The following is an 8381-nucleotide window of genomic DNA, read 5'->3' as shown; positions in this document are numbered from 1 at the left end:
CTCCCTTATTTTTAGGCTTGAGAGATAAACTATTGGGGGCCTGCCCCTAACTTAAATGCTTATGTAACATGTATCCTAGATTGGATACATGCTTGGAGATGGGATTTGGATGGTTGTCCAAAATCTCAAACACATATCTCACACACAAACCTAGGACATAAGATAGCATGCCTTATTTCGCACAATTCAAAGATTTCTTACCCATATATTTAGGACTATTAACACTACTAGCATCTAATGAATAAGAAAATATATGAGATGATGATAATTAAGTAATCTTCTAAGTGTCACCCCTAGAACACATTTCGACAACCTTCTAGACCTCCAACCCAAGCTTACTTCCATATGTTGATGCATATGTTCAATGCATCTAGGGCACCAAGATCTAAGTTTCTTAACTCTCCACCCAAGACTAGATCCATGCTTATCTTAGACACAATCCTAGGGCATCAAATTTGGACAATTGTCTAAATCTCAATCCCAAAAGTAAACAAGTGAACAAGCATGCACCTTGGTACTTGGCTAGTGATTCAAACAACCATCCAAATTTCAAACTCAAACCAAATTTGGACAACCATCAAGATGGTCATCCTTTCCATAGATTTGTTGCACCCAAGGTACCAATTTTAAATCTCTTTCTTTGTGTATCTCCTTCTGTCTTGAATGCATGTGCATAATACTATTATTATCGTAACTAACCATCGTAATTATTGGCATCCATCATAGATTTGGATGATGGCATCAAACACTTTGAACATCAATTTGGCTTTGGCAACAATGCAATGAAAACTCACCGACTAAAATTCAATGAGGTTAGTACATAAACTCTCATTTAACGTACTTAATCGCATGATTTTTTCATTTACTTAAACTAAGTTTAGTATCTTCAAAAAGCTACTACAAAATACCCAATTCAACACATGAAAAGCATCTTACAGTTGTAAATCCTAAAAAATGTTGTAGATAGAGGATAGTAGATGTACTTACTTGTAAAGAATCTTGGTTGAATTGATCTCCCAAAAGGTATCACCAAGGTTGTCAGTCTCTTGTCTGAACACATCACATTCCTCTTTGACACTCGATGTGCATTCTATCTATCAGGAAGGCCTTTCTCCAACTACAATCACCTATGCTTGCATCATGAAGGTATGTGGTCTTATGCAATCACCTATGATTGCATCATGAAGGTCTGTGGTCTTATGCAATCACCTATGATTGCATCATGAAGGTCTGCGGTCTTATGCAAGATGTTATTAATGCTTTGGTTGACATGTATATCAAATGTAGTGCCCTTACAAAAGCACATAAAGTTCTTGGATGCAATTTTTGTCCAAAGTCCCATCCCTTGGAACCACGTTGATGGCAAGATATGACGTGCATTGTTGTGGCAAGAAAACTTGGGCTATATAAAATAGATGTTAAGGAAGGCATTTCTCTAGATTCAATTACCAATGTTAGCACCTTGAGGGGCTATTGGAGAAACACATTGAGATTAGAAATTCTTATGTCGATATATAGGTGAAGAGAAGGCCTTTCTAGAAGATACAATCATGTATACTTGTACCATGAAGACCTATGGCCTTATGTAAGAACTTTCGTCACATGGTGAGAAAATTCACAATGAGAGTCTTACCAAGCACACGCAAAAACCAAGAAAAATCTAGGGTGTGTGTGTGTGTGTGTGTGTGTGTGTGTGTGTGTTTGAAAACCCACCAATAGATGTACAATCTTTTGAGCTATACAATGGATAAGAACAGAGATAATACAACTACACTATAAATGATACATTATACTAAATCATAAATTCATATATCAGCTCTATGGTTACAAACTAGATTTAAAATTAGTCATTGAGTATGGCTAACTTTGTTAATCTTTAAAAATCTGTGCATAAATATGTTATCATCCATATGGTTCTGATGTTACATCTACCGTCTATGTAGTAATCCCAAGGAAGAGACCTATTACCTGCCTCCATCCACACAAAAACATTAAGTTAGTACTTAGCATGCTTCATATAGGAAGACAGGTGTTGCTGACCCCCGGGGGATTCAATCTATATACAAAACAGGATGCCATCTGCGAGCGGACAACTTTGATAAAACCCCTATATACAACTCATATTAGGGAATATGACCCCCTTTTCTATGCTTATACGACAATCAATGTAGAAAACTATCATATCTCTATCTTACATATAAAATTTAGGTCCCACATGATCTAACTGAGTAAAACTAGTCAAAGAGCATGCAACATAGTGATTAGACACGTACTAAGGAACCATTTTTATTTATAGCTAGATGTACCCTCAATGTGTTTTAATTTGATTTTCAATCTATGTGCCCCTTCAACGTGCACTCTAGCTATTGGTCCAATTTTGACTCTAGCTACTCCATGTGAATTTGCATCTATACAAACTCTTTATAACTTTCATCCCTCAACAAATGAACTACAATCACAAAACAAGAAATTGATACAAAGTAGTGTTAGTTCTTGCATGTATCTTTGCAGCTATTGACTAACAAGTTCAAGGGAGAACTCTTTTGGGAATCATTTTGAAACTCAAAAAATCTCTCATTTTTTCCCTTTCTCCCCCCCCCCCCCCCCCCCCCCCCCCCTTGCCCCTCGCCGCCCAATAAATATGATACCCCCTCCTTTATTTTTAAGCTTGGGAGATAAATTATTGGGGGCCTACCCCTAACTTATACATTTATATAACTTGTAAAAGAACCCCCCTCCCCTGCACTTACGTGGTGCGGTAAGTTTTTCATGGTGAATCCCCCGGGCCGTGAGGGAATTGATGTTGTGTTTTATAAGTGTTTTTCTTAGTGCTTGAAGCTTCCATATTCATTTCACTAGCTAGCATTGAAAGAACAAAAAGTATTGTATTGTAAAAATGCTTCTCTTGATGGGAGAAACCTATAATACAAAGCCTTTTGGAGGGGGGGACAGGCTCCATGTAAATACGGTCCTCAACTATTGTCAATAGCTTAATTTCTCTCTCTTTTGAAGTATTGTTCATGCTATCTAACTAGGTGTTATGTTTTTTGTTGCTCTCTCCACCCAAGCACTCTTGTTATGCTCATTAGGAACCTATTCTAATGAAATCCTCACTATGTTCATATTATTTTCCACTACACACAAGTTACTAGGCCATTAAATGTTACATTGGTATTAGAGCACAAGGTTTCTCTTTTCTTGCTCAAGAAGGGAGGTCCTCAAGCTAGCTGTAAATGGTTGGCATTATTAATTGCAATTGAGTAAGTAGAATATGGATTTTTCAGCCTTGCAATACACCTACCTTCGTGCAAATAACGGGGCATCATCGTCGAGAGCTATGGTTTTAATAGTGCCTATGGCTTAGCCACTATTGAGCTATTAGAAGCTTGACAGGAGCCGGTGTTGTTTTGGTGCTAAAAAGCCCTCTCTTTTATTCCTTGCAGCTAATGGTATTCGAGCCACGAGTAGAGTACCTTGAGTGCTTTTTCTAAGGGGTAAAAAGGAGTAGCAACTAGGGCTTGAAGTGCCAACGTACACCTAAAAATTTGTTAGAATGGCTGGCAATAGTAAAGAGAGTGAAATTAATGTTGATATCTTTATTTTTGCTAATGAGCAGGCTACTAATGATGCCCCTATACTTTTTAATTACCTTTTTTCTAAGCTTCAACAAGCCATGGGCAATCCACCCCTCCAAAGTGAAGTACAACGGCAACTTCGTGCTCATGAGATTATCCAAACTCCCCACCATGAGGAGAGAGTACCTAGAAAGCCTCCTCGCGAGATTTCCAAAAGAGGCCTCTCTCCGATTCAAGAAGAAGAAGAGGATCCATATGAAGGGCTCAAAAATTTTCTTCTTGATGATGCACCTCCTTCCCAAAGGAGAATTCAAGAGCCCTCATGGAATGAATGAGAAAGAAGTGAGTGTCTTGCCACCTCAATGGAGATGGCTCCATGAAGATGGCGGGCAAAACGCTCTCCATGACTCCTACGTGGAGAATACCATCACACACTTCTCCACACCATAATTCAAAGAGGGATGACAAAAAGCAAGAGGAGAAAAAGGCAAGAAAGAGGTCACCCTCTTCTTCATCCTCTTCCTCTTATGAAAGTGATGGTGCAAACAAAGAGGATCAAGGCAAGAAAAAGGCGAGAAAGAGGCCACCCTCTTCTCCATGTTCCTTTAATTCTTCATCTTTTGAAGAAAGTGATGGTGAAACTTTTGAACCATCAAAAAGAAGAAGCCATAGGAAATCCTATGCCGCGTGGAAGAGGTCGTCCAAGCTCAAGAAGTTCAAAGAGGGAGGAAAGAGCATCTCTTTTCTTACCTACAATCGCTCCTTTTGGTGCTACAGATAAAGTCTTGGACTTTATCCAGTAATTCCCTATTAGGTTTGGAGATGAGGGATTCACGGAGTCCTCTAAGCTACGCAATGTAGCCATGCACTTTCAAAAGTCCGCCAGGCAATGGTGGTCTAGCCTACGGGAAAAAGGTGAAGCTCCACAAACATGGAAAGCTTTAAGATCTTCCATTATGAAGTAGTTTTTGGCCACCAATGCCAAAGACAAAGTACTCACCGAATGCCGAAGCTTGAAGATCTCCCTACGAGTCCATTCACAAATATGAAGACAAGTTTTGGGACTTACATCTCAAAGCCGCAGTCTTCAAAAAGATGGATTTTGGAGAGCAAAAGCAACAATTTTGTGCGGACTTAACTGAAGAAATGGTGGAGTATGTCAACTCCCAAAGGCCACGCACCATATCCGTGGTCATACACCATACTATGGTGGCTTCTCAAATCAATTTACAAACAGGGGCTAGGAGAAATTCTAAGCCAATAGAAAACAAGGGTTCCAATCAGCCCAAGGGGAAGGACAATGTCCAAAAGCCTCCTAAGGGAAATTCCAAAAAACCTAAGGAGAAGAGAGTTTACAAAGTCAAAAACAAACTCTCTCCTGAAGAGCTTGAGCGTTATTGCAAGGATAACCGTTGTTTCATGTCACGGGAACCGAATAATAGAGATCGATAGAAAAAGATAGAGAAAGAGATCTTTGTATTAATGAATCTTTGTAGAGTTTTGATACAACAGAGGAGAAAAATATATGGACGCACTCCGTTGTACGGAGCTCGAACCTCCCGACCACCCCCGAGCTTCAGTTCGCTTGCATGCAGCGTCTCACTCGCACTCGCACTCTCACTCTCACTCTCACTCGCACTCGCACTCGCACTCGTAGAAGAAGAGATCGGTGAATGATCCCCAAACGCACCACCCGTCGTGCTTTTATCCTTCTTTTCCTCGAAAAGCTTGCACGATTTTCGTACCGAGTATACCTGCGAGAATAATATAAGAACGTGATCGCTAAACGATCCGTAAAGGTTAGATTTTTATCATGACACTTTGCACAGATCCTGTTTCACACATTGATTTCTGCATCGCCTACAAAATAGCCAAAAGAATATACTCGTGCAACCAATTCAACATGATAATCAAAGTAAAAAAACATAATTATATACCTTCATAATCTCAATTTTCATACTCTATCATGAAGAAAAAATCCACTTCTTGGTTGATAGCAGGGAGAACTGTATGATGTTGTATGTCTGTCTGTCCCTGTGTACACTACACTGCTACTGCCTTCTGTTTGTTTTTATCATAACGTTTACAAACGAACTCAGAACAGAGCAATCCAGGTACTCAAAACGACGGGAATAGGTTTGGTCTACAAGGCAACGCGGACAGAATTGCAAAAAACATCTCTGTTTGGCTAAAAACGCAACTTTTAGGTCGCGACTTATAAAACCTCTATTTTTGGGTCTCCACTACTTTTACAACTTATTTTAAGCCTACCCATGCATTCTAAGTTAAAACACATAAATATAAAACATTGATATTAATAAAAATCTCAATTTTACTGTTCATAGACAGACTATCTGTTATTCATTAATCTTTATCAAATCCGTTTTTAGTGTATTATTTAAAAATATATATATATATGTTCGCTCTTAATATCTCAACTCATTCGTATAAGCTCTATTTAATAGACTATTCAACAATCTTTCAAATCGTACTAACGAAAGATATGCCCTGCTACATTCTTTTCGACTTTAATAACTTCAAAAACTAGTCCTATTACATTCTCCCCTTATCACAATTAACTCTGTCCTCAGAGTTGGTCTAAAGAGAGGAAAATTCTGTTTGCAAAACACTAAGATCAATCCATGATGCATCCTCTACTGGATAGTTCTGCCACTTAACCAAATTTTCCACAATGTCTCTATTTCTCAGATGTTTAAAACGCCTATCTAGTACTAAGTCTGGTTCTACAGTCAATGGTCCGTCATCTTTCAACTTAGAGTTGTCCTCTAAAACATGATGCACATTAGGAACATACTTTTTCAATAAACTCACATAGAATACATGATGCACTTTAACATGAGAAGACAATTCCAATTTGTAACCTAATGAACCAATGCGCTTCAAAATTTTAAATGGACCAACAAATCGTGGAGACAATCTTCTATCATTTCCAAGAATCAAACGAGACTTCTCAAGAATAACCTTTAGAAAACCATATCACCAGTTTCATACTCCACAACACGATGTTTCTTGTCATAATACAGTTTATGTCTCTTTTGAGATTCTCTAATATTCCCCCTGATTTTGGCCAACTCGCTATCCATTTTCTCAAGCATCTCATGTGACAATTCTACCTTATTCCTCGAATTAAGAAAATGAATAGGTGTAGGATAGTTATAGCCATACATTGCCTCAAACGGAGTCATCCTAATAGATGAATGATATGAACTGTTATATGCAAATTCAACCACCAAAGGCAGATATTCATTCCAATTAGATTGGTTTTCATTGACATACATTTGTAACATATCTTCTAGAATACGATTCACTCTCTCCGTTTCCCCATCTGTTTGAGGATGAAAAGCAGTAGACATGCGTAACTGGGTACCTATAGAGTCAAAAGTCGCTCTCCAGAAATGAGAAATGAACTTAGAATCTATGTCAGACACTATGCTCTTGGGCATGCCATGCAAAGGAAATATCTCTTTCATAAACAAGTATGCAATGGTCAATGCAGTATAAGTTATTTTTACAGGAAAGAAGTGAGCTTGTGTTGTGAGTCTATCTACCACCAGAAAGATTGAATCATACCCTCCACGAGTAGTAGGAAGTCTAATGATAAAGTCCATGGATATACACTCCCACTTCTGTAAAGGAATGTCTAAGGGTTGAAGGTCACCAAGTATCCTCTTATGTTCAATCTTAACTTGTTGACATTGAAAGCATTCACGCACATAATTCTTAACATCCAATTTCATACGCGGAAAAAGAATGAGCTTTTAATCTTTTCATGTGTCTTATTCAATCCAGGATGACCAGAAAAAGTTGAAATATGACACTCATGCAAAATTTGACTCTTGAAAGCAGAATTTGTAGGAATACACAAGCGGTCATAATAATACAGATTTTCCTTATACAAGTGATATCTGTTCTCATACCTCTCACCAATATTCTCACGCAAGAATTTCAAAATAGGCATATAAAAAGAATCATTTTCAACTTCAGCATGCATATCATCAATCAAATTGGATCGCGCAACAATCAACAAATTACCCATGGGCGTATGACTCAATGCATCTGCAACTTTATTTTCTTTTCCACACAAATACTTCAAATCAAAGTCATACTCAGCCAGCAATTCAATCCATCTTCTTTGTCTGTTATTTAACAATGGCTGAGTGAAAATATACTTCAAGTTTTGATGATCAGTACGCAATTCAAATTTTACACCAAGCAAGAGATGACGCCAATGCTTCAATGCATGAACAACAGCAAGTAATTCTAGATCATGTGTTGGATAGTTCAATTCATGTCGTCTTAATTTCCTAAACTCATATGCAACCACTCTTCCTTCTTGTGTCAAAACACAACCTAATTGTTAACCACTAGAGTCACATGACACAACAAATGGTTTGCCCATCTCAGGAACTTTTAAAACATAATTTTCCGCTATTTTAGCCTTCAAGGTCTCAAAAGCAGTCTCACAGCTAGAAGTCCACACAAAACCCTTGTCTTTCTTGGTCAATTCGGTCAAAAGACTTGCTATCTTAGAGAAATCTTGAATGTGTGCTCTCTCATATTGTGCTAGACCCATAAAGCTTCTTACATCTCTTACTAACATAGTCTTAACTTTATCAAGATCAATGTGAATCCCCTCTTTAGAAATCACTCTTCCCAAATACACAATCTGATCCTTTGCAAAAGAATACTTACTTGCTTTGGCATACAATTTATGTTCACGCAAAACCTCAAATGTTTTCTTTAAGTGCAATGCATTATCTTCTTCATTCGTAGAATACACAAAAA

This window comes from Adiantum capillus-veneris, chromosome 22 (assembly GCF_014529385.1).
Source record: "Adiantum capillus-veneris isolate H3 chromosome 22, ASM1452938v2, whole genome shotgun sequence".
Classification (NCBI taxonomy): Eukaryota; Viridiplantae; Streptophyta; class Polypodiopsida; order Polypodiales; family Pteridaceae; genus Adiantum; species Adiantum capillus-veneris.
The sequence above is the reverse complement of the archived record's forward strand: the minus strand, read 5'-3'. Positions refer to the sequence as shown.